Source organism: Triplophysa dalaica, chromosome 5, assembly GCF_015846415.1.
Source record: "Triplophysa dalaica isolate WHDGS20190420 chromosome 5, ASM1584641v1, whole genome shotgun sequence".
NCBI lineage: Eukaryota > Metazoa > Chordata > Actinopteri > Cypriniformes > Nemacheilidae > Triplophysa > Triplophysa dalaica.
Window position 1 is genome coordinate 18,949,819 of NC_079546.1, and position 18,766 is coordinate 18,968,584.

Here is an 18,766-nt window from a genome sequence, read left to right on the forward strand (position 1 = left end):
GGAAACCTAGCCATTGCCCCTCGACATGTAGTTTTACTCATTACCCCGTTTAAACTGCAAAGTTTGGAAATATTTAAGAGATGATGGATGGGCATTAATCCTCGCAAAAGCTGGATGCGTGTGAAACGTGACGTAGGAATAATGTGTGGCGTGCAGGTGTAAAAGATATTCTCTAAACGTTGAGGAAAATACTTCACACCTTTCAGTTGCTAGAGATGGGGCTTCAACCTGTCGACTGCCTTCTGCATCAACTTGATACTTTGTCATCATGTTTTGGCCCCTTTCGTTTTTTCAGTTACACGTGCTGTGATCATTAAGGGTGATGAAGCCGTGGCTTAGCTGGTCAAAGTGCCTGTCTAGTAAACAGGAGATCCTGGGTTCAAATCCCAGCGGTACCTAGTGTGTGTGCTCTTTGTTTGCTACTCCCCTGTCTTTGTAGACAGATTTAGTCTGTTCTCCTGGGAATAGTTTTGTCATGCGCCTGATAGCTGATGAACATGGACAGGAACAGCATTCAAGGCCATGTGGCGCAATGGATAGTTCATAGGACTTCTAGATTGAGTAATGTCGGCATTCAAAGGTTGTGGGTTCGAGTCCCACCAGAGTCGAGGTTGATTTAGTTTGCAGAAAACTCCCCAAAATCGTGACTAGGGAAGGATATGTTGCTACATGAAGAGGGTACACACATTCAATAACTCTTAAACAATCCCTTTGCATGTTTTCCTCCATTTTACTGTGAGTTTTTGCCCCTTTGTTACTTTTCAGTCACATGACCTGCAGGCATTGGGCGTAGGCGCCGTGGCTTAGCTGGCAAAGCACCTGTCTCGAAAACAGGAGATCCTGGATTCAAATCCCAGCGGAGCCAAGTGCCTTGGCGTTTCTTGTTGCACATCTTTTCGTATTTGAAAGAAGGGTTTTGTTATTTTAAATGTTCCTGAAACACCAAAGAAGTGAACTTGCTCATCACATCCTGCTTACCTGCACAGTATTGCAGCACTGAAGTGATGGTGGATGTCAAGCAGTCCACAGAAAAATCGGACTTGTGTGGCAAGTTTCAGTTAAAAAACATTTTGTCAAGTTCACAAACTGTAATTGTTGTATCAAAAATGAAGACCGTGACGGTTTTGAAATAAACTGATCTATTCATGACTGACTCTGCCCCAGTGTGGACCTTGGTTCCCATACCACTGTCAAAGGAGACCTCTTCCATGATTCCCATCTCTCCTTAATTGTTTGTTTTCCCCTTTGTAACTGGTCAGTCACAGTCATCACAAAACCGCTTTTTGGAGTTGGCGCCGTGGCTTAGCTGGTCAAAGCGCCTGTCTTGTAAACAGGAGATCCTTGGTTCAAATCCCAGTGGTGCCTGGGAAGTTTGTGTGATTCATTTGTGATCTTTAGACTAGGGAAACCTAGCCATTGCCCCTCGACATGTAGTTTTACTCATTACCCCGTTTAAACTGCAAAGTTTGGAAATATTTAAGAGATGATGAGATGGGGCTTCAACCTGTCGACTGCCTTCTGCATCAACTTGATACTTTGTCATCATGTTTTGGCCCCTTTCGTTTTTTTCAGTTACACGTGCTGTGATCATTCCGGGTGATGGCGCCGTGGCTTAGCTGGTCAAAGTGCCTGTCTAGTAAACAGGAGATCCTGGGTTCAAATCCCAGCGGTGCCTATTGTGTGTGCTCTTTGTTTACTACTCGCTTGTCTTTGTAGACAGATTTATTCCGTTCTTCTGGGAATAGTTTTGTCTTGCGCGCGATCCCTGATGAACAGGGACAAGATCAACATTCAAGGCTCTGTGGCGCAATGGATAGCGCATTGGACTTCTAGATTGAGAAATGTGGGTATTCAAAGGTTGTGGGTTCGAGTCCCACCAGAGTCGTGGTTGATTAAGTTTGCAGAAAACTCCCTAAAAATCCTTCCTAGGGAAGGATATGTTGCTACATGAAGAGGGTACACACATTCAATAACTCTTAAACATCCCTTTGCATGTTTTCCTCCAGTTTACTGCGAGTTTTTGCCCCTTTGTAACTTTTCAGTCACATGATCTGCAGGCATTGGGCGTAGGCGCCGTGGCTTAGCTGGCAAAGCACCTGTCTCGTAAACAGGAGATCCTGGCTTCAAATCCCAGCGGAGCCTAGTGCCTTGGCGCTTCTTGTAGCACATCTTTTCGTATTTGAAAGAAGGGTTTTGTTATTTTAAATGTTCCTGAAACACTCAATAAGTGAACTTGCTCATCACATCCTGCTTACCTGCACAGTATTGCAGCACTGAAGTGATGGTGGATGTAAAGCAGTCCACAGAAAAATCGGACTTGTGTGGCAAGTTTCAGTTAAAAAACATTTTGTCAAGTTCACAAACTGTAATTGTTGTATCAAAAATGAAGACCGTGACGGTTTTGAAATAAACTGATCTATTCATGACTGACTCTGCCCCAGTGTGGACCTTGGTTCCCATACCACTGTCAAAGGAGACCTCTTCCATGATTCCCATCTCTCCTTAATTGTTTGCTTTCCCCTTTGTAACTGGTCAGTCACAGTCATCACAAAACCGCTTTTTGTATTTGGCGCCGTGGCTTAGCTGGTCAAAGCGCCTGTCTTGTAAACAGGGCCTGGGTTCAAATCCCAGCGGTGCCTGGGAAGTTTGTGTGATTCCTTTGTGATCTTTAGACTAGGGAAACCTAGCCATTGCCCCTCGACATGTAGTTTTACTCATTACCCCGTTTAAACTGCAAAGTTTGGAAATATTTAAGAGATGATGGATGGGCATTAATCCTCGCAAAAGCTGGATGCGTGTGCAACGTGACGTAGGAATAAAGTGTGGCGTGCAGGGGTAAAAGATATTCTCTAAACGTTGAGGAAAATACTGCACACCTTGTAGTTGCTAGAGATGGGGCTTCAACCTGTCGACTGCCTTCTGCATCAACTTGATACTTTGTCATCATGTTTTGGCCCCTTTCGTTTTTTTCAGTTACACGTGCTGTGATCATTCCGGGTGATGGCGCCGTGGCTTAGCTGGTCAAAGTGCCTGTCTAGTAAACAGGAGATCCTGGGTTCAAATCCCAGCGGTGCCTAGTGTGTGTGCTCTTTGTTTACTATTCCCTTGTCTTTGTAGACAGATTTATTCCGTTCTTCTGGGAATAGTTTTGTCTTGCGCGTGATACCTGATGAACAGGGACAAGATTAACATTCAAGGCTCTGTGGCGCAATGGATAGCGCATTGGACTTCTAGATTGAGAAATGTGGGTATTCAAAGGTTGTGGGTTCGAGTCCCACCAGAGTCTTGGTTGATTAAGTTTGCAGAAAACTCCCTAAAAATCCTTCCTAGGGAAGGATATGTTGCTACATGAAGAGGGTACACACATTCAATAACTCTTAAACATCCCTTTGCATGTTTTCCTCCAGTTTACTGTGAGTTTTTGCCCCTTTGTAACTTTTCAGTCACATGATCTGCAGGCATTGGGCGTAGGCGCCGTGGTTTAGCTGGCAAAGCACCTGTCTCGTAAACAGGAGATCCTGGGTTCAAATCCCAGCGGAGCCTAGTGCCTTGGCGCTTCTTGTAGCACATCTTTTCGTATTTGAAAGAAGGGTTTTGTTATTTTAAATGTTCCTGAAACACTCAAGAAGTGAACTTGCTCATCACATCCTGCTTACCTGCACAGTATTGCAGCACTGAAGTGATGGTGGATGTCAAGCAGTCCACAGAAAAATCGGACTTGTGTGGCAAGTTTCAGTTAAAAAACATTTTGTCAAGTTCACAAACTGTAATTGTTGTATCAAAAATGAAGACCGTGACGGTTTTGAAATAAACTGATCTATTCATGACTGACTCTGCCCCAGTGTGGACCTTGGTTCCCATACCCCTGTCATAGGAGACCTCTTCCATGATTCCCATATCTCCTTAATTTTTTGTTTTCCCCTTTTTAACTGGTCAGTCACAGTCATCACAAAACCGCTTTTTGTATTTGGCGCCGTGGCTTAGCTGGTCAAAGCGCATGTCTTGTAAACAGGAGATCCTGGGTTCAAATCCCAGCGGTGCCTGGGAAGTTTGTGTGCTTCCTTTGTGATCTTTAGACTGGGGAAACCTAGCCATTGCCCCTCGACATGTAGTTTTACTCATTACCCCGTTTAAACTGCAAAGTTTGGAAATATTTAAGAGATGATGGATGGGCATTAATCCTCGCAAAAGCTGGATGCGTGTGCAACGTGACGTAGGAATAATGTGTGGCGTGCAGGGGTAAAAGATATTCTCTAAACGTTGAGGAAAATACTGCACACCTTGTAGTTGCTAGATATGGGGCTTCAACCTGTCGACTGCCTTCTGCATCAACTTGATACTTTGTCATCATGTTTTGGCCCCTTTCGTTTTTTTCAGTTACACGTGCTGTGATCATTCCGGGTGATGGCGCCGTGGCTTAGCTGGTCAAAGTGCCTGTCTAGTAAACAGGAGATCCTGGGTTCAAATCCCAGCGGTGCCTATTGTGTGTGCTCTTTGTTTACTACTCCCTTGTCTTTGTAGACAGATTTATTCCGTTCTTCTGGGAATAGTTTTGTCTTGCGCGCGATCCCTGATGAACAGGGACAAGATCAACATTCAAGGCTCTGTGGCGCAATGGATAGCGCATTGGACTTCTAGATTGAGAAATGTGGGTATTCAAAGGTTGTGGGTTCGAGTCCCACCAGAGTCGTGGTTGATTAAGTTTGCAGAAAACTCCCTAAAAATCCTTCCTAGGGAAGGATATGTTGCTACATGAAGAGGGTACACACATTCAATAACTCTTAAACATCCCTTTGCATGTTTTCCTCCAGTTTACTGCGAGTTTTTGCCCCTTTGTAACTTTTCAGTCACATGATCTGCAGGCATTGGGCGTAGGCGCCGTGGCTTAGCTGGCAAAGCACCTGTCTCGTAAACAGGAGATCCTGGCTTCAAATCCCAGCGGAGCCTAGTGCCTTGGCGCTTCTTGTAGCACATCTTTTCGTATTTGAAAGAAGGGTTTTGTTATTTTAAATGTTCCTGAAACACTCAATAAGTGAACTTGCTCATCACATCCTGCTTACCTGCACAGTATTGCAGCACTGAAGTGATGGTGGATGTAAAGCAGTCCACAGAAAAATCGGACTTGTGTGGCAAGTTTCAGTTAAAAAACATTTTGTCAAGTTCACAAACTGTAATTGTTGTATCAAAAATGAAGACCGTGACGGTTTTGAAATAAACTGATCTATTCATGACTGACTCTGCCCCAGTGTGGACCTTGGTTCCCATACCACTGTCAAAGGAGACCTCTTCCATGATTCCCATCTCTCCTTAATTGTTTGCTTTCCCCTTTGTAACTGGTCAGTCACAGTCATCACAAAACCGCTTTTTGTATTTGGCGCCGTGGCTTAGCTGGTCAAAGCGCCTGTCTTGTAAACAGGGCCTGGGTTCAAATCCCAGCGGTGCCTGGGAAGTTTGTGTGATTCCTTTGTGATCTTTAGACTAGGGAAACCTAGCCATTGCCCCTCGACATGTAGTTTTACTCATTACCCCGTTTAAACTGCAAAGTTTGGAAATATTTAAGAGATGATGGATGGGCATTAATCCTCGCAAAAGCTGGATGCGTGTGCAACGTGACGTAGGAATAAAGTGTGGCGTGCAGGGGTAAAAGATATTCTCTAAACGTTGAGGAAAATACTGCACACCTTGTAGTTGCTAGAGATGGGGCTTCAACCTGTCGACTGCCTTCTGCATCAACTTGATACTTTGTCATCATGTTTTGGCCCCTTTCGTTTTTTTCAGTTACACGTGCTGTGATCATTCCGGGTGATGGCGCCGTGGCTTAGCTGGTCAAAGTGCCTGTCTAGTAAACAGGAGATCCTGGGTTCAAATCCCAGCGGTGCCTAGTGTGTGTGCTCTTTGTTTACTATTCCCTTGTCTTTGTAGACAGATTTATTCCGTTCTTCTGGGAATAGTTTTGTCTTGCGCGTGATACCTGATGAACAGGGACAAGATTAACATTCAAGGCTCTGTGGCGCAATGGATAGCGCATTGGACTTCTAGATTGAGAAATGTGGGTATTCAAAGGTTGTGGGTTCGAGTCCCACCAGAGTCTTGGTTGATTAAGTTTGCAGAAAACTCCCTAAAAATCCTTCCTAGGGAAGGATATGTTGCTACATGAAGAGGGTACACACATTCAATAACTCTTAAACATCCCTTTGCATGTTTTCCTCCAGTTTACTGTGAGTTTTTGCCCCTTTGTAACTTTTCAGTCACATGATCTGCAGGCATTGGGCGTAGGCGCCGTGGTTTAGCTGGCAAAGCACCTGTCTCGTAAACAGGAGATCCTGGGTTCAAATCCCAGCGGAGCCTAGTGCCTTGGCGCTTCTTGTAGCACATCTTTTCGTATTTGAAAGAAGGGTTTTGTTATTTTAAATGTTCCTGAAACACTCAAGAAGTGAACTTGCTCATCACATCCTGCTTACCTGCACAGTATTGCAGCACTGAAGTGATGCTGGATATAAAGCAGTCCACAGAAAAATCGGACTTGTGTGGCAAGTTTCAGTTAAAAAACATTTTGTCAAGTTCACAAACTGTAATTGTTGTATCAAAAATGAAGACCGTGACGGTTTTGAAATAAACTGATCTATTCATGACTGACTCTGCCCCAGTGTGGACCTTGGTTCCCATACCCCTGTCAAAGGAGACCTCTTCCATGATTCCCATCTCTCCTTAATTTTTTGTTTTCCCATTTTTAACTGGTCAGTCACAGTCATCACAAAACCGCTTTTTGTATTTGGCGCCGTGGCTTAGCTGGTCAAAGCGCCTGTCTTGTAAACAGGAGATCCTGGGTTCAAATCCCAGCGGTGCCTGGGAAGTTTGTGTGATTCCTTTGTGATCTTTAGACTAGGGAAACCTAGCCATTGCCCCTCGACATGTAGTTTTACTCATTACCCCGTTTAAACTGCAAAGTTTGGAAATATTTAAGAGATGATGGATGGGCATTAATCCTCGCAAAAGCTGGATGCGTGTGCAACGTGACGTAGGAATAATGTGTGGCGTGCAGGGGTAAAAGATATTCTCTAAACGTTGAGGAAAATACTGCACACCTTGTAGTTGCTAGATATGGGGCTTCAACCTGTCGACTGCCTTCTGCATCAACTTGATACTTTGTCATCATGTTTTGGCCCCTTTCGTTTTTTTCAGTTACACGTGCTGTGATCATTCCGGGTGATGGCGCCGTGGCTTAGCTGGTCAAAGTGCCTGTCTAGTAAACAGGAGATCCTGGGTTCAAATCCCAGCGGTGCCTATTGTGTGTGCTCTTTGTTTACTACTCCCTTGTCTTTGTAGACAGATTTATTCCGTTCTTCTGGGAATAGTTTTGTCTTGCGCGCGATCCCTGATGAACAGGGACAAGATCAACATTCAAGGCTCTGTGGCGCAATGGATAGCGCATTGGACTTCTAGATTGAGAAATGTGGGTATTCAAAGGTTGTGGGTTCGAGTCCCACCAGAGTCGTGGTTGATTAAGTTTGCAGAAAACTCCCTAAAAATCCTTCCTAGGGAAGGATATGTTGCTACATGAAGAGGGTACACACATTCAATAACTCTTAAACATCCCTTTGCATGTTTTCCTCCAGTTTACTGCGAGTTTTTGCCCCTTTGTAACTTTTCAGTCACATGATCTGCAGGCATTGGGCGTAGGCGCCGTGGCTTAGCTGGCAAAGCACCTGTCTCGTAAACAGGAGATCCTGGCTTCAAATCCCAGCGGAGCCTAGTGCCTTGGCGCTTCTTGTAGCACATCTTTTCGTATTTGAAAGAAGGGTTTTGTTATTTTAAATGTTCCTGAAACACTCAATAAGTGAACTTGCTCATCACATCCTGCTTACCTGCACAGTATTGCAGCACTGAAGTGATGGTGGATGTAAAGCAGTCCACAGAAAAATCGGACTTGTGTGGCAAGTTTCAGTTAAAAAACATTTTGTCAAGTTCACAAACTGTAATTGTTGTATCAAAAATGAAGACCGTGACGGTTTTGAAATAAACTGATCTATTCATGACTGACTCTGCCCCAGTGTGGACCTTGGTTCCCATACCACTGTCAAAGGAGACCTCTTCCATGATTCCCATCTCTCCTTAATTGTTTGCTTTCCCCTTTGTAACTGGTCAGTCACAGTCATCACAAAACCGCTTTTTGTATTTGGCGCCGTGGCTTAGCTGGTCAAAGCGCCTGTCTTGTAAACAGGAGATCCTTGGTTCAAATCCCAGTGGTGCCTGGGAAGTTTGTGTGATTCATTTGTGATCTTTAGACTAGGGAAACCTAGCCATTGCCCCTCGACATGTAGTTTTACTCATTACCCCGTTTAAACTGCAAAGTTTGGAAATATTTAAGAGATGATGAGATGGGGCTTCAACCTGTCGACTGCCTTCTGCATCAACTTGATACTTTGTCATCATGTTTTGGCCTCTTTCGTTTATTCAGTTACACGTGCTGTGATCATTCCGGGTGATGGCGCCGTGGCTTAGCTGGTCAAAGTGCCTGTCTAGTAAACAGGAGATCCTGGGTTCAAATCCCAGCGGTGCCTAGTGTGTGTGCTCTTTGTTTACTACTCCCTTGTCTTTGTAGACAGATTTATTCCGTTCTTCTGGGAATAGTTTTGTCTTGCGCGTGATCCCTGATGAACAGGGACAAGATCAACATTCAAGGCTCTGTGGCGCAATGGATAGCGCATTGGACTTCTAGATTGAGAAATGTGTGTATTCAAAGGTTGTGGGTTCGAGTCCCACCAGAGTCTTGGTTGATTAAGTTTGCAGAAAACTCCCTAAAAATCCTTCCTAGGGAAGGATATGTTGCTACATGAAGAGGGTACACACATTCAATAACTCTTAAACATCCCTTTGCATGTTTTCCTCCAGTTTACTGTGAGTTTTTGCCCCTTTGTTACTTTTCAGTCACATGATCTGCAGGCATTGGGCGTAGGCGCCGTGGCTTAGCTGGCAAAGCACCTGTCTCGTAAACAGGAGATCCTGGCTTCAAATCCCAGCGGAGCCTAGTGCCTTGGCGCTTCTTGTAGCACATCTTTTCGTATTTGAAAGAAGGGTTTTGTTATTTTAAATGTTCCTGAAACACTCAATAAGTGAACTTGCTCATCACATCCTGCTTACCTGCACAGTATTGCAGCACTGAAGTGATGGTGGATGTAAAGCAGTCCACAGAAAAATCGGACTTGTGTGGCAAGTTTCAGTTAAAAAACATTTTGTCAAGTTCACAAACTGTAATTGTTGTATCAAAAATGAAGACCGTGACGGTTTTGAAATAAACTGATCTATTCATGACTGACTCTGCCCCAGTGTGGACCTTGGTTCCCATACCACTGTCAAAGGAGACCTCTTCCATGATTCCCATCTCTCCTTAATTGTTTGCTTTCCCCTTTGTAACTGGTCAGTCACAGTCATCACAAAACCGCTTTTTGTATTTGGCGCCGTGGCTTAGCTGGTCAAAGCGCCTGTCTTGTAAACAGGGCCTGGGTTCAAATCCCAGCGGTGCCTGGGAAGTTTGTGTGATTCCTTTGTGATCTTTAGACTAGGGAAACCTAGCCATTGCCCCTCGACATGTAGTTTTACTCATTACCCCGTTTAAACTGCAAAGTTTGGAAATATTTAAGAGATGATGGATGGGCATTAATCCTCGCAAAAGCTGGATGCGTGTGCAACGTGACGTAGGAATAAAGTGTGGCGTGCAGGGGTAAAAGATATTCTCTAAACGTTGAGGAAAATACTGCACACCTTGTAGTTGCTAGAGATGGGGCTTCAACCTGTCGACTGCCTTCTGCATCAACTTGATACTTTGTCATCATGTTTTGGCCCCTTTCGTTTTTTTCAGTTACACGTGCTGTGATCATTCCGGGTGATGGCGCCGTGGCTTAGCTGGTCAAAGTGCCTGTCTAGTAAACAGGAGATCCTGGGTTCAAATCCCAGCGGTGCCTAGTGTGTGTGCTCTTTGTTTACTATTCCCTTGTCTTTGTAGACAGATTTATCCCGTTCTTCTGGGAATAGTTTTGTCTTGCGCGTGATACCTGATGAACAGGGACAAGATTAACATTCAAGGCTCTGTGGCGCAATGGATAGCGCATTGGACTTCTAGATTGAGAAATGTGGGTATTCAAAGGTTGTGGGTTCGAGTCCCACCAGAGTCTTGGTTGATTAAGTTTGCAGAAAACTCCCTAAAAATCCTTCCTAGGGAAGGATATGTTGCTACATGAAGAGGGTACACACATTCAATAACTCTTAAACATCCCTTTGCATGTTTTCCTCCAGTTTACTGTGAGTTTTTGCCCCTTTGTAACTTTTCAGTCACATGATCTGCAGGCATTTGGCGTAGGCGCCGTGGTTTAGCTGGCAAAGCACCTGTCTCGTAAACAGGAGATCCTGGGTTCAAATCCCAGCGGAGCCTAGTGCCTTGGCGCTTCTTGTAGCACATCTTTTCGTATTTGAAAGAAGGGTTTTGTTATTTTAAATGTTCCTGAAACACTCAAGAAGTGAACTTGCTCATCACATCCTGCTTACCTGCACAGTATTGCAGCACTGAAGTGATGCTGGATATAAAGCAGTCCACAGAAAAATCGGACTTGTGTGGCAAGTTTCAGTTAAAAAACATTTTGTCAAGTTCACAAACTGTAATTGTTGTATCAAAAATGAAGACCGTGACGGTTTTGAAATAAACTGATCTATTCATGACTGACTCTGCCCCAGTGTGGACCTTGGTTCCCATACCCCTGTCAAAGGAGACCTCTTCCATGATTCCCATCTCTCCTTAATTTTTTGTTTTCCCATTTTTAACTGGTCAGTCACAGTCATCACAAAACCGCTTTTTGTATTTGGCGCCGTGGCTTAGCTGGTCAAAGCGCCTGTCTTGTAAACAGGAGATCCTGGGTTCAAATCCCAGCGGTGCCTGGGAAGTTTGTGTGATTCCTTTGTGATCTTTAGACTAGGGAAACCTAGCCATTGCCCCTCGACATGTAGTTTTACTCATTACCCCGTTTAAACTGCAAAGTTTGGAAATATTTAAGAGATGATGGATGGGCATTAATCCTCGCAAAAGCTGGATGCGTGTGCAACGTGACGTAGGAATAATGTGTGGCGTGCAGGGGTAAAAGATATTCTCTAAACGTTGAGGAAAATACTGCACACCTTGTAGTTGCTAGATATGGGGCTTCAACCTGTCGACTGCCTTCTGCATCAACTTGATACTTTGTCATCATGTTTTGGCCCCTTTCGTTTTTTTCAGTTACACGTGCTGTGATCATTCCGGGTGATGGCGCCGTGGCTTAGCTGGTCAAAGTGCCTGTCTAGTAAACAGGAGATCCTGGGTTCAAATCCCAGCGGTGCCTATTGTGTGTGCTCTTTGTTTACTACTCCCTTGTCTTTGTAGACAGATTTATTCCGTTCTTCTGGGAATAGTTTTGTCTTGCGCGTGATACCTGATGAACAGGGACAAGATTAACATTCAAGGCTCTGTGGCGCAATGGATAGCGCATTGGACTTCTAGATTGAGAAATGTGGGTATTCAAAGGTTGTGGGTTCGAGTCCCACCAGAGTCTTGGTTGATTAAGTTTGCAGAAAACTCCCTAAAAATCCTTCCTAGGGAAGGATATGTTGCTACATGAAGAGGGTACACACATTCAATAACTCTTAAACATCCCTTTGCATGTTTTCCTCCAGTTTACTGTGAGTTTTTGCCCCTTTGTAACTTTTCAGTCACATGATCTGCAGGCATTGGGCGTAGGCGCCGTGGTTTAGCTGGCAAAGCACCTGTCTCGTAAACAGGAGATCCTGGGTTCAAATCCCAGCGGAGCCTAGTGCCTTGGCGCTTCTTGTAGCACATCTTTTCGTATTTGAAAGAAGGGTTTTGTTATTTTAAATGTTCCTGAAACACTCAAGAAGTGAACTTGCTCATCACATCCTGCTTACCTGCACAGTATTGCAGCACTGAAGTGATGCTGGATATAAAGCAGTCCACAGAAAAATCGGACTTGTGTGGCAAGTTTCAGTTAAAAAACATTTTGTCAAGTTCACAAACTGTAATTGTTGTATCAAAAATGAAGACCGTGACGGTTTTGAAATAAACTGATCTATTCATGACTGACTCTGCCCCAGTGTGGACCTTGGTTCCCATACCCCTGTCAAAGGAGACCTCTTCCATGATTCCCATCTCTCCTTAATTTTTTGTTTTCCCATTTTTAACTGGTCAGTCACAGTCATCACAAAACCGCTTTTTGTATTTGGCGCCGTGGCTTAGCTGGTCAAAGCGCCTGTCTTGTAAACAGGAGATCCTGGGTTCAAATCCCAGCGGTGCCTGGGAAGTTTGTGTGATTCCTTTGTGATCTTTAGACTAGGGAAACCTAGCCATTGCCCCTCGACATGTAGTTTTACTCATTACCCCGTTTAAACTGCAAAGTTTGGAAATATTTAAGAGATGATGGATGGGCATTAATCCTCGCAAAAGCTGGATGCGTGTGCAACGTGACGTAGGAATAATGTGTGGCGTGCAGGGGTAAAAGATATTCTCTAAACGTTGAGGAAAATACTGCACACCTTGTAGTTGCTAGATATGGGGCTTCAACCTGTCGACTGCCTTCTGCATCAACTTGATACTTTGTCATCATGTTTTGGCCCCTTTCGTTTTTTTCAGTTACACGTGCTGTGATCATTCCGGGTGATGGCGCCGTGGCTTAGCTGGTCAAAGTGCCTGTCTAGTAAACAGGAGATCCTGGGTTCAAATCCCAGCGGTGCCTATTGTGTGTGCTCTTTGTTTACTACTCCCTTGTCTTTGTAGACAGATTTATTCCGTTCTTCTGGGAATAGTTTTGTCTTGCGCGCGATCCCTGATGAACAGGGACAAGATCAACATTCAAGGCTCTGTGGCGCAATGGATAGCGCATTGGACTTCTAGATTGAGAAATGTGGGTATTCAAAGGTTGTGGGTTCGAGTCCCACCAGAGTCGTGGTTGATTAAGTTTGCAGAAAACTCCCTAAAAATCCTTCCTAGGGAAGGATATGTTGCTACATGAAGAGGGTACACACATTCAATAACTCTTAAACATCCCTTTGCATGTTTTCCTCCAGTTTACTGCGAGTTTTTGCCCCTTTGTAACTTTTCAGTCACATGATCTGCAGGCATTGGGCGTAGGCGCCGTGGCTTAGCTGGCAAAGCACCTGTCTCGTAAACAGGAGATCCTGGCTTCAAATCCCAGCGGAGCCTAGTGCCTTGGCGCTTCTTGTAGCACATCTTTTCGTATTTGAAAGAAGGGTTTTGTTATTTTAAATGTTCCTGAAACACTCAATAAGTGAACTTGCTCATCACATCCTGCTTACCTGCACAGTATTGCAGCACTGAAGTGATGGTGGATGTAAAGCAGTCCACAGAAAAATCGGACTTGTGTGGCAAGTTTCAGTTAAAAAACATTTTGTCAAGTTCACAAACTGTAATTGTTGTATCAAAAATGAAGACCGTGACGGTTTTGAAATAAACTGATCTATTCATGACTGACTCTGCCCCAGTGTGGACCTTGGTTCCCATACCACTGTCAAAGGAGACCTCTTCCATGATTCCCATCTCTCCTTAATTGTTTGCTTTCCCCTTTGTAACTGGTCAGTCACAGTCATCACAAAACCGCTTTTTGTATTTGGCGCCGTGGCTTAGCTGGTCAAAGCGCCTGTCTTGTAAACAGGGCCTGGGTTCAAATCCCAGCGGTGCCTGGGAAGTTTGTGTGATTCCTTTGTGATCTTTAGACTAGGGAAACCTAGCCATTGCCCCTCGACATGTAGTTTTACTCATTACCCCGTTTAAACTGCAAAGTTTGGAAATATTTAAGAGATGATGGATGGGCATTAATCCTCGCAAAAGCTGGATGCGTGTGCAACGTGACGTAGGAATAAAGTGTGGCGTGCAGGGGTAAAAGATATTCTCTAAACGTTGAGGAAAATACTGCACACCTTGTAGTTGCTAGAGATGGGGCTTCAACCTGTCGACTGCCTTCTGCATCAACTTGATACTTTGTCATCATGTTTTGGCCCCTTTCGTTTTTTTCAGTTACACGTGCTGTGATCATTCCGGGTGATGGCGCCGTGGCTTAGCTGGTCAAAGTGCCTGTCTAGTAAACAGGAGATCCTGGGTTCAAATCCCAGCGGTGCCTAGTGTGTGTGCTCTTTGTTTACTATTCCCTTGTCTTTGTAGACAGATTTATTCCGTTCTTCTGGGAATAGTTTTGTCTTGCGCGTGATACGTGATGAACAGGGACAAGATTAACATTCAAGGCTCTGTGGCGCAATGGATAGCGCATTGGACTTCTAGATTGAGAAATGTGGGTATTCAAAGGTTGTGGGTTCGAGTCCCACCAGAGTCTTGGTTGATTAAGTTTGCAGAAAACTCCCTAAAAATCCTTCCTAGGGAAGGATATGTTGCTACATGAAGAGGGTACACACATTCAATAACTCTTAAACATCCCTTTGCATGTTTTCCTCCAGTTTACTGTGAGTTTTTGCCCCTTTGTAACTTTTCAGTCACATGATCTGCAGGCATTGGGCGTAGGCGCCGTGGTTTAGCTGGCAAAGCACCTGTCTCGTAAACAGGAGATCCTGGGTTCAAATCCCAGCGGAGCCTAGTGCCTTGGCGCTTCTTGTAGCACATCTTTTCGTATTTGAAAGAAGGGTTTTGTTATTTTAAATGTTCCTGAAACACTCAAGAAGTGAACTTGCTCATCACATCCTGCTTACCTGCACAGTATTGCAGCACTGAAGTGATGGTGGATGTCAAGCAGTCCACAGAAAAATCGGACTTGTGTGGCAAGTTTCAGTTAAAAAACATTTTGTCAAGTTCACAAACTGTAATTGTTGTATCAAAAATGAAGACCGTGACGGTTTTGAAATAAACTGATCTATTCATGACTGACTCTGCCCCAGTGTGGACCTTGGTTCCCATACCCCTGTCATAGGAGACCTCTTCCATGATTCCCATATCTCCTTAATTTTTTGTTTTCCCCTTTTTAACTGGTCAGTCACAGTCATCACAAAACCGCTTTTTGTATTTGGCGCCGTGGCTTAGCTGGTCAAAGCGCATGTCTTGTAAACAGGAGATCCTGGGTTCAAATCCCAGCGGTGCCTGGGAAGTTTGTGTGCTTCCTTTGTGATCTTTAGACTGGGGAAACCTAGCCATTGCCCCTCGACATGTAGTTTTACTCATTACCCCGTTTAAACTGCAAAGTTTGGAAATATTTAAGAGATGATGGATGGGCATTAATCCTCGCAAAAGCTGGATGCGTGTGCAACGTGACGTAGGAATAATGTGTGGCGTGCAGGGGTAAAATATACTCTCTAAACGTTGAGGAAAATACTGCAAACCTTTCAGTTGCTAGAGATGGGGCTTCAACCTGTCGACTGCCTTCTGCATCAACTTGATACTTTGTCATCATGTTTTGGCCCCTTTCGTTTTTTCAGTTACACGTGCTGTGATCATTCCGGGTCATGGCGCCGTGGCTTAGCTGGTCAAAGTGCCTGTCTAGTAAACAGGAGATCCTGGCTTCAAATCCCAGCGGTGCCTAGTGTGTGTGCTCTTTGTTTACTACTCCCTTATCTTTGTAGACAGATTTATTCCTTTCTCCTGGGAATAGTTTTGTCTTGCGCCTGATGCCTGATGAACAGGGACAGGAAGAGCATTCAATGCTCTGTGGGGCAATGGATAGCGCATAAGACTTCTAGATTGAGAAATGTGGGTATTCAAAGGTTGTGGGTTCGAGTCCCACCAGAGTCGTGGTTGATTAAGTTTGCAGAAAACTCCCTAAAAATCCTTCCTAGGGAAGGATATGTTGCTACATAAAGAGGGTACACACATTCAATATTTCTTAAACATCCCTTTGCATGTTTTCCTCCAGTTTACTGGCAGTTTTTGCCCCTTTGTTACTTTTCAGTCACATGATCTGCAGGCATTGGGCGTAGGCGCCGTGGCTTAGCTGGCAAAGCACCTGTCTCGTAAACGGGAGATCCTGGGTTTTAAATCCCAGCGGAGCCTAGTGCCTTGGAGCTTCTTGTTGCACATCGTTTCGTAAATGAAAGAAGGGTTTTGTTATTTTAAATGTTCCAGAAACACCCAAGAAGTGAACTTGCTCATCACATCCTGCTTACCTGCACAGTATTGCAGCACTGAAGTGATGGTGGATGTCAAGCAGTCCACAGAAAAATCGGACTTGTGTGGCAAGTTTCAGTTAAAAAACATTTTGTCAAGTTCACAAACTGTAATTGTTGTATCAAAAATGAAGACCGTGACGGTTTTGAAATAAACTGATCTATTCATGACTGACTCTGCCCCAGTGTGGACCTGGGTTCCCATACCCCTGTCAAAGGAGACCTCTTCCATGATTCCCATCTCTCCTTAATTGTTTGTTTTCCCCTTTGTAACTGGTCAGTCACAGTCATCACAAAATCGCTTTTTGTAGTTGGCGCCGTGGCTTAGCTGGTCAAAGTGCCTGTCTAGTAAACAGGAGATCCTGGGTTCAAATCCCAGCGGTGCCTGGGAAGTTTGTGTGATTCCTTTGTGATCTTTAGACTAGGGAAACCTAGCCATTGCCCCTCGACATGTAGTTTTACTCATTACCCTGTTAAAACCGCTATTTGGAGTTGGCGCCGTGGCTTAGCTGGTCAAAGCGCCTGTCTTGTAAACAGGAGATCCTGGGTTCAAATCCCAGCGGTGCCTAGTGTGTGTGCTCTTTGTTTACTACTCCCCTGTCTTTATAGACAGATTTATTCCGTTCTCCTGGGAATAGTTTTGTCATGCGCGTGATGCCTGATGAACATGGACAGGAACAGCATTCAAGGCTCTGTGGCGCAATGGATAGGGCATTGGACTTCTAGATTGAGTAATGTGGGGATTCAAAGGTTGTGGGTTCGAGTCCCACCAGAGTCGTGGTTGATTTAGTTTGCAGAAAACTCCCCAAAATCGTGAAAAGGGAAGGATATGTTGCTACATGAAGAGGGTACACACATTCAATAACTCTTAAACAATCCCTTTGCATGTTTTCCTCCATTTTACTGTGAGTTTTTGCCCCTTTGTTACTTTTCAGTCACATGATCTGGACATTTCATGTTCAAAGACAATCAAGTTGTAATTTAACATTCCACACATTTTCTAGCAGTGTTACTTGCATTTAAAAAAAAACAGTGTGGACGTCTGCTGTTATACGTCTCCTTGCCCTTTTCTTGTAGTTTCTTGAAAAGGATTATCCTCAGTTATTGTTGGGCAGTTGTCAAAAGAAGTCCTTAGCCCTGGGCATGAAAAATGTCCCTCCCCAAATTGTCTATTTTAAGTATGTGTGTGTGAAATCACATTAACGTTTTGGATCGGATGGACTGGATTCAATTTATTGTCATTACACATATAACAAGTACAGTGTAACGAAATGGATTTAAGAAGAAGAATACAGCAAACATGAGGGAAGTGGAGAGAAAAACAGATACACATAATACACCATAGACAAGACTTGCAAAAGGGTAAGATAATCCAGCTTCGGCAAGCAGCCATCCGGTCCTGCAGCCATTACGGCGCTTAACACAGACCCACTTGCCAAGCTGGCGGGTCAAAGCGACGGAGGTTTGGAATTGGTCAGAGTCTGTGTTTGTGTGTGTGTCTGTGTGAGCGATAAGGTCCAAAAGTCTGTGTGTGTGTGTATGATGGGGGAGGGAACCCAAGAGCGTCTCGCCACATTGCCCTTCAGGGTTGTTTCTCCAGTATCAGCCTCTGCCAAGGCCAATCCTGGTTCAAGGGGGGCCGAAAAGATAAGATTGCAGATGTTTCGTCTTGAGGCGAGTAAACCGCATTCCAATTCCACGGCTACTCTCTTCGTCCATTCTGGTCTCTAACATCATCAATTTTCCTTTCCAGAGCCGTGAGCTTTTTCAAGATGTAATCCATATTGCGATTAATAGTCCCAGTCTCAATGCTGACCGCTCTTCCCACGGCCTCCGTCAAAACCTGTTTGTGAGGCTTTGGACAGCTGTTCCCGTTTTAAGAATTTTTCGATAACCCAGGGCAAAGCATAATCCAATCAGCATAATACCTGTTATCATGGTTCCGAAAAGGTAGATATCTTCAATGTCCTCCACGGAAAGAGCCGCCAGACACACGATCCGCCATCTCTCCCACGCGTCCATCGTGTAGCCAGCTGCGAACGTTCCGTCAGGGCATTCAGGTTCACCCGAACCTTTGTTTCTCGTCGAGAAAATGGTGTCAATTGCGCTAAGTGACCAGTTGATCAGATCCATAATTTCCAAGTTTCGAGAGCAGTGCAGAGAGTCTCTCAATAGATGAGACAAGACAAGACAGGAGACAAAGCAGGGAAGATATGGGCAAGGACGGGGAGAGTGAAAATGTGACCGCCTCCGATGAGAGCCAAACGAGAAGTTTCAGAAATGGGCAATTTGTTATGTTTATTTTCCGCTTTGCCTTGGGTGTTTTGACCTTTGGCGCATTGTGTACTGTTGGCCTGTTGTCAGTGTGAAAGCAGAAAGTGCTACTTTAACTTGAGGTTTACTGAAACCTAGTTGTTAACCTACCATTGTCTTACGTTATCATTACAAAGACCCTCCACCTTCTATGTGGATCCTCATTCCACAAGTACAACACTTTTCCTGCACGTAAACAGATGAAATTCACTTGGGTTTGCCAGACAGCTTAAACGTTTTTGGACAAAGGTCAAAGAGTGGGGCGGTAACAATCCCTGGCATGCCCCAACCCGAGAGC

General features: G+C 44.5%; 47 non-coding genes across 47 annotated transcripts; all 47 read left to right on the plus strand.

Annotated features, from left to right (window-relative positions):
- The first annotated feature begins 318 nt into the window (after nucleotides 1–318).
- Nucleotides 319–398, plus strand: trnat-agu (transfer RNA threonine (anticodon AGU)). Its single transcript has one exon. It is a non-coding gene; the product is annotated as a tRNA-Thr (tRNA).
- A 394-nt stretch (nucleotides 399–792) lies between these two features.
- trnas-cga (transfer RNA serine (anticodon CGA)) lies at nucleotides 793–865 on the plus strand. The gene has a single exon. It is a non-coding gene; the product is annotated as a tRNA-Ser (tRNA).
- A 426-nt stretch (nucleotides 866–1,291) lies between these two features.
- On the plus strand, nucleotides 1,292–1,365 carry trnat-ugu (transfer RNA threonine (anticodon UGU)). The gene has a single exon. It is a non-coding gene; the product is annotated as a tRNA-Thr (tRNA).
- Nucleotides 1,366–1,601: 236 nt separating this feature from the next.
- Nucleotides 1,602–1,675, plus strand: trnat-agu (transfer RNA threonine (anticodon AGU)). Its single transcript has one exon. It is a non-coding gene; the product is annotated as a tRNA-Thr (tRNA).
- Nucleotides 1,676–1,795: 120 nt separating this feature from the next.
- trnar-ucu (transfer RNA arginine (anticodon UCU)) lies at nucleotides 1,796–1,885 on the plus strand. Its single transcript is given in 2 exon segments — nucleotides 1,796–1,832; nucleotides 1,850–1,885. It is a non-coding gene; the product is annotated as a tRNA-Arg (tRNA).
- Nucleotides 1,886–2,069: 184 nt separating this feature from the next.
- On the plus strand, nucleotides 2,070–2,142 carry trnat-cgu (transfer RNA threonine (anticodon CGU)). The gene has a single exon. It is a non-coding gene; the product is annotated as a tRNA-Thr (tRNA).
- A 426-nt stretch (nucleotides 2,143–2,568) lies between these two features.
- On the plus strand, nucleotides 2,569–2,639 carry trnat-ugu (transfer RNA threonine (anticodon UGU)). Its single transcript has one exon. It is a non-coding gene; the product is annotated as a tRNA-Thr (tRNA).
- A 363-nt stretch (nucleotides 2,640–3,002) lies between these two features.
- Nucleotides 3,003–3,076, plus strand: trnat-agu (transfer RNA threonine (anticodon AGU)). Its single transcript has one exon. It is a non-coding gene; the product is annotated as a tRNA-Thr (tRNA).
- Nucleotides 3,077–3,196: 120 nt separating this feature from the next.
- Nucleotides 3,197–3,286, plus strand: trnar-ucu (transfer RNA arginine (anticodon UCU)). The gene is given in 2 exon segments: nucleotides 3,197–3,233; nucleotides 3,251–3,286. It is a non-coding gene; the product is annotated as a tRNA-Arg (tRNA).
- A 184-nt stretch (nucleotides 3,287–3,470) lies between these two features.
- trnat-cgu (transfer RNA threonine (anticodon CGU)) lies at nucleotides 3,471–3,543 on the plus strand. Its single transcript has one exon. It is a non-coding gene; the product is annotated as a tRNA-Thr (tRNA).
- Nucleotides 3,544–3,969: 426 nt separating this feature from the next.
- On the plus strand, nucleotides 3,970–4,043 carry trnat-ugu (transfer RNA threonine (anticodon UGU)). The gene has a single exon. It is a non-coding gene; the product is annotated as a tRNA-Thr (tRNA).
- Nucleotides 4,044–4,406: 363 nt separating this feature from the next.
- On the plus strand, nucleotides 4,407–4,480 carry trnat-agu (transfer RNA threonine (anticodon AGU)). The gene has a single exon. It is a non-coding gene; the product is annotated as a tRNA-Thr (tRNA).
- Nucleotides 4,481–4,600: 120 nt separating this feature from the next.
- trnar-ucu (transfer RNA arginine (anticodon UCU)) lies at nucleotides 4,601–4,690 on the plus strand. The gene is given in 2 exon segments: nucleotides 4,601–4,637; nucleotides 4,655–4,690. It is a non-coding gene; the product is annotated as a tRNA-Arg (tRNA).
- Nucleotides 4,691–4,874: 184 nt separating this feature from the next.
- On the plus strand, nucleotides 4,875–4,947 carry trnat-cgu (transfer RNA threonine (anticodon CGU)). The gene has a single exon. It is a non-coding gene; the product is annotated as a tRNA-Thr (tRNA).
- Nucleotides 4,948–5,373: 426 nt separating this feature from the next.
- Nucleotides 5,374–5,444, plus strand: trnat-ugu (transfer RNA threonine (anticodon UGU)). Its single transcript has one exon. It is a non-coding gene; the product is annotated as a tRNA-Thr (tRNA).
- Nucleotides 5,445–5,807: 363 nt separating this feature from the next.
- On the plus strand, nucleotides 5,808–5,881 carry trnat-agu (transfer RNA threonine (anticodon AGU)). Its single transcript has one exon. It is a non-coding gene; the product is annotated as a tRNA-Thr (tRNA).
- A 120-nt stretch (nucleotides 5,882–6,001) lies between these two features.
- On the plus strand, nucleotides 6,002–6,091 carry trnar-ucu (transfer RNA arginine (anticodon UCU)). Its single transcript is given in 2 exon segments — nucleotides 6,002–6,038; nucleotides 6,056–6,091. It is a non-coding gene; the product is annotated as a tRNA-Arg (tRNA).
- Nucleotides 6,092–6,275: 184 nt separating this feature from the next.
- On the plus strand, nucleotides 6,276–6,348 carry trnat-cgu (transfer RNA threonine (anticodon CGU)). The gene has a single exon. It is a non-coding gene; the product is annotated as a tRNA-Thr (tRNA).
- A 426-nt stretch (nucleotides 6,349–6,774) lies between these two features.
- Nucleotides 6,775–6,848, plus strand: trnat-ugu (transfer RNA threonine (anticodon UGU)). Its single transcript has one exon. It is a non-coding gene; the product is annotated as a tRNA-Thr (tRNA).
- A 363-nt stretch (nucleotides 6,849–7,211) lies between these two features.
- Nucleotides 7,212–7,285, plus strand: trnat-agu (transfer RNA threonine (anticodon AGU)). Its single transcript has one exon. It is a non-coding gene; the product is annotated as a tRNA-Thr (tRNA).
- Nucleotides 7,286–7,405: 120 nt separating this feature from the next.
- Nucleotides 7,406–7,495, plus strand: trnar-ucu (transfer RNA arginine (anticodon UCU)). The gene is given in 2 exon segments: nucleotides 7,406–7,442; nucleotides 7,460–7,495. It is a non-coding gene; the product is annotated as a tRNA-Arg (tRNA).
- A 184-nt stretch (nucleotides 7,496–7,679) lies between these two features.
- Nucleotides 7,680–7,752, plus strand: trnat-cgu (transfer RNA threonine (anticodon CGU)). The gene has a single exon. It is a non-coding gene; the product is annotated as a tRNA-Thr (tRNA).
- Nucleotides 7,753–8,178: 426 nt separating this feature from the next.
- On the plus strand, nucleotides 8,179–8,252 carry trnat-ugu (transfer RNA threonine (anticodon UGU)). The gene has a single exon. It is a non-coding gene; the product is annotated as a tRNA-Thr (tRNA).
- A 235-nt stretch (nucleotides 8,253–8,487) lies between these two features.
- Nucleotides 8,488–8,561, plus strand: trnat-agu (transfer RNA threonine (anticodon AGU)). Its single transcript has one exon. It is a non-coding gene; the product is annotated as a tRNA-Thr (tRNA).
- A 120-nt stretch (nucleotides 8,562–8,681) lies between these two features.
- On the plus strand, nucleotides 8,682–8,771 carry trnar-ucu (transfer RNA arginine (anticodon UCU)). The gene is given in 2 exon segments: nucleotides 8,682–8,718; nucleotides 8,736–8,771. It is a non-coding gene; the product is annotated as a tRNA-Arg (tRNA).
- Nucleotides 8,772–8,955: 184 nt separating this feature from the next.
- On the plus strand, nucleotides 8,956–9,028 carry trnat-cgu (transfer RNA threonine (anticodon CGU)). The gene has a single exon. It is a non-coding gene; the product is annotated as a tRNA-Thr (tRNA).
- A 426-nt stretch (nucleotides 9,029–9,454) lies between these two features.
- Nucleotides 9,455–9,525, plus strand: trnat-ugu (transfer RNA threonine (anticodon UGU)). Its single transcript has one exon. It is a non-coding gene; the product is annotated as a tRNA-Thr (tRNA).
- Nucleotides 9,526–9,888: 363 nt separating this feature from the next.
- Nucleotides 9,889–9,962, plus strand: trnat-agu (transfer RNA threonine (anticodon AGU)). Its single transcript has one exon. It is a non-coding gene; the product is annotated as a tRNA-Thr (tRNA).
- A 120-nt stretch (nucleotides 9,963–10,082) lies between these two features.
- Nucleotides 10,083–10,172, plus strand: trnar-ucu (transfer RNA arginine (anticodon UCU)). The gene is given in 2 exon segments: nucleotides 10,083–10,119; nucleotides 10,137–10,172. It is a non-coding gene; the product is annotated as a tRNA-Arg (tRNA).
- Nucleotides 10,173–10,356: 184 nt separating this feature from the next.
- On the plus strand, nucleotides 10,357–10,429 carry trnat-cgu (transfer RNA threonine (anticodon CGU)). The gene has a single exon. It is a non-coding gene; the product is annotated as a tRNA-Thr (tRNA).
- A 426-nt stretch (nucleotides 10,430–10,855) lies between these two features.
- trnat-ugu (transfer RNA threonine (anticodon UGU)) lies at nucleotides 10,856–10,929 on the plus strand. Its single transcript has one exon. It is a non-coding gene; the product is annotated as a tRNA-Thr (tRNA).
- Nucleotides 10,930–11,292: 363 nt separating this feature from the next.
- Nucleotides 11,293–11,366, plus strand: trnat-agu (transfer RNA threonine (anticodon AGU)). Its single transcript has one exon. It is a non-coding gene; the product is annotated as a tRNA-Thr (tRNA).
- Nucleotides 11,367–11,486: 120 nt separating this feature from the next.
- Nucleotides 11,487–11,576, plus strand: trnar-ucu (transfer RNA arginine (anticodon UCU)). Its single transcript is given in 2 exon segments — nucleotides 11,487–11,523; nucleotides 11,541–11,576. It is a non-coding gene; the product is annotated as a tRNA-Arg (tRNA).
- Nucleotides 11,577–11,760: 184 nt separating this feature from the next.
- On the plus strand, nucleotides 11,761–11,833 carry trnat-cgu (transfer RNA threonine (anticodon CGU)). The gene has a single exon. It is a non-coding gene; the product is annotated as a tRNA-Thr (tRNA).
- A 426-nt stretch (nucleotides 11,834–12,259) lies between these two features.
- On the plus strand, nucleotides 12,260–12,333 carry trnat-ugu (transfer RNA threonine (anticodon UGU)). The gene has a single exon. It is a non-coding gene; the product is annotated as a tRNA-Thr (tRNA).
- A 363-nt stretch (nucleotides 12,334–12,696) lies between these two features.
- trnat-agu (transfer RNA threonine (anticodon AGU)) lies at nucleotides 12,697–12,770 on the plus strand. Its single transcript has one exon. It is a non-coding gene; the product is annotated as a tRNA-Thr (tRNA).
- Nucleotides 12,771–12,890: 120 nt separating this feature from the next.
- trnar-ucu (transfer RNA arginine (anticodon UCU)) lies at nucleotides 12,891–12,980 on the plus strand. Its single transcript is given in 2 exon segments — nucleotides 12,891–12,927; nucleotides 12,945–12,980. It is a non-coding gene; the product is annotated as a tRNA-Arg (tRNA).
- A 184-nt stretch (nucleotides 12,981–13,164) lies between these two features.
- trnat-cgu (transfer RNA threonine (anticodon CGU)) lies at nucleotides 13,165–13,237 on the plus strand. The gene has a single exon. It is a non-coding gene; the product is annotated as a tRNA-Thr (tRNA).
- A 426-nt stretch (nucleotides 13,238–13,663) lies between these two features.
- Nucleotides 13,664–13,734, plus strand: trnat-ugu (transfer RNA threonine (anticodon UGU)). The gene has a single exon. It is a non-coding gene; the product is annotated as a tRNA-Thr (tRNA).
- A 363-nt stretch (nucleotides 13,735–14,097) lies between these two features.
- Nucleotides 14,098–14,171, plus strand: trnat-agu (transfer RNA threonine (anticodon AGU)). Its single transcript has one exon. It is a non-coding gene; the product is annotated as a tRNA-Thr (tRNA).
- A 120-nt stretch (nucleotides 14,172–14,291) lies between these two features.
- On the plus strand, nucleotides 14,292–14,381 carry trnar-ucu (transfer RNA arginine (anticodon UCU)). The gene is given in 2 exon segments: nucleotides 14,292–14,328; nucleotides 14,346–14,381. It is a non-coding gene; the product is annotated as a tRNA-Arg (tRNA).
- A 184-nt stretch (nucleotides 14,382–14,565) lies between these two features.
- On the plus strand, nucleotides 14,566–14,638 carry trnat-cgu (transfer RNA threonine (anticodon CGU)). The gene has a single exon. It is a non-coding gene; the product is annotated as a tRNA-Thr (tRNA).
- Nucleotides 14,639–15,064: 426 nt separating this feature from the next.
- On the plus strand, nucleotides 15,065–15,138 carry trnat-ugu (transfer RNA threonine (anticodon UGU)). Its single transcript has one exon. It is a non-coding gene; the product is annotated as a tRNA-Thr (tRNA).
- Nucleotides 15,139–15,500: 362 nt separating this feature from the next.
- Nucleotides 15,501–15,574, plus strand: trnat-agu (transfer RNA threonine (anticodon AGU)). The gene has a single exon. It is a non-coding gene; the product is annotated as a tRNA-Thr (tRNA).
- An 894-nt stretch (nucleotides 15,575–16,468) lies between these two features.
- Nucleotides 16,469–16,542, plus strand: trnat-agu (transfer RNA threonine (anticodon AGU)). The gene has a single exon. It is a non-coding gene; the product is annotated as a tRNA-Thr (tRNA).
- A 107-nt stretch (nucleotides 16,543–16,649) lies between these two features.
- Nucleotides 16,650–16,723, plus strand: trnat-ugu (transfer RNA threonine (anticodon UGU)). Its single transcript has one exon. It is a non-coding gene; the product is annotated as a tRNA-Thr (tRNA).
- Nucleotides 16,724–16,843: 120 nt separating this feature from the next.
- trnar-ucu (transfer RNA arginine (anticodon UCU)) lies at nucleotides 16,844–16,933 on the plus strand. Its single transcript is given in 2 exon segments — nucleotides 16,844–16,880; nucleotides 16,898–16,933. It is a non-coding gene; the product is annotated as a tRNA-Arg (tRNA).
- The last annotated feature ends 1,833 nt before the right edge of the window (nucleotides 16,934–18,766 follow it).